Source organism: Apium graveolens, chromosome 7 (assembly GCF_009905375.1).
Source record: "Apium graveolens cultivar Ventura chromosome 7, ASM990537v1, whole genome shotgun sequence".
Classification (NCBI taxonomy): domain Eukaryota; kingdom Viridiplantae; phylum Streptophyta; class Magnoliopsida; order Apiales; family Apiaceae; genus Apium; species Apium graveolens.
The window spans coordinates 11,128,011-11,129,905 of record NC_133653.1 but is presented as its reverse complement, the minus strand read 5'-3'; positions in this window follow the sequence as shown (position 1 = coordinate 11,129,905).

Genomic DNA, 1,895 nt, shown 5'->3' with positions numbered 1-1,895 from the left:
GCGAGGAATTGCCCTAGTGAGTAATGGGAAGCAGGCTACTCCCCGAAAATGCCCCGCCCATAGGTTCCTTTGTCGTTGGGGCTAAAAAGAAACCTTATGACTCATTCCTTCGGTCGAGCGCTCTTCGGGCGTCGATCAATCTCACTCAAAATCACAGGCCGCTCTTTTCATTGTCTGATTTTTGGTTGTCTGATCACACTCGAAATTATGTATCTACTTATCGTATTTTTGCCCCTGCTCGGTAGTTCCGTAGCAGGTTTTTTCGGACGTTTTCTAGGATCAGAAGGAACCGCTATAATAACCACTACGTGCCTTTCATTCTCTTCGATCTTATCTTTGATTGCTTTTTATGAAGTCGCACCGGGAGCTAGTGCTTGCTATCTAAGAATTGCTCCATGGATCTCATCGGAAATGTTTGATGCTTCTTGGGGCTTCTTTGGCGACCGTGAAGTCACCGGATGAATTGCCGAATAGATAGATCAGATCCGGATGCGGCTGTTGCTCCGCGGCGATATGGACTCGACCCGCTCCTACCCACCACGGGGCACCATAGCATGTCAGGAATAAGGGGGGACATACTGGACGTAACCACTCCCTTGGTTGGGGGCTGTGCCGCCCTGCCTTTCGATCGATACACAGTTGAGGAGGCCGATCGTTAGCGCGCCCCTTTTCTTTCTCAAAGTCAAGTTTCTCGCTTGTTAGTAAAGCTTTGAAGCCCCTACTTTTATGTTATATGGGATATTTGAAGAAGCGCGGGTTTGGAACCCTATGGGCTGGTCTCGATCTCGCTTGATGGTTGGTGCCCCTCTCGATGATTGATTGTTGACTCAACATTTATTTCGTGCTTGAGTTGGAGGGCTCTCCCTCCATCCATAGAGTCAAGTAATTCACTATCGGAAATTTTTCCGCCGCCTATCTTATGCCATGCTTCTTCTTTCTCCGAATCGGTTTCTAGTGTCAGTCAATCAAAATTCGCCATCAAGAGAGGGAAGAGCCTTTACTTTAGGACTTTAGGTTAGGCCGGTCTCGTCATTCACGCAATTCCCCCGTCCATCGATTGATCACGTGAGTACGCATCCAGTCAGCACATAGCGAATTAAAAAAGCGTTCATCCTGGATTATCTTCCTCAATCAAAATTGATATCAATTGATCCCTATTCATTCGGTCAAAGTCTCCACGGCCTTTTCATACCCCTCTACTAAGAGGTGCACCATGTTGATAGGAATCGGCAAAGACCTTCTTGTACACGTCCTCGAGGGCAACATTCATGGCAATCATCACTACTTTCTCCCGAGGGCATGGTATGGCTTTGTTCTTGGTGTTGTTTAATAGATAGATGCCGAGTGCCGCTTTTCCCCGTTCGGGAATCTCCATCTGCTTTAAGTGGGTGAGCTAGAATCCTTATGCCAGGTTGGTTATTCAAAAGACTTTATCTTTACCCCTTGCATCTTCATCTTTTCGAAAGCCCAGACCCAGCCTTCTGGATCTGCATTAGTCCTATTTCAGGTGCAAAGCCTCTTCAATAAAGACCTCTTTCTCTCTTTCTTTTCTTTCTCCCCCATTTCTCTTTTTGTTGATTGAAAGAGAATAAGCGCTATCCGTTGAGTAAAGGGGGGGTTGCTACAGTGATTCGGGCGGTTGGTGGCCCCTTCGAGAGTTGCGGGTCCTTGCCCCGCTGCATGAGTGGTAGCTCCCGCTCAAAACTCCTCCGACACGAGTCCTAGTCGTTGCGCCGCGGTCCGTTTCCCGGCTTCGCTTGCGCGATTTGCACTTCTGATTAGTTCCATATCCATCCCCAACCCTAACGAATCGAGTATGAAGGGGGCAGTCAAGCCCCCTTAGAGCATACATAAGCTACTTAGAGCATACAAGACTCTGACAGCTACTTTGCAAT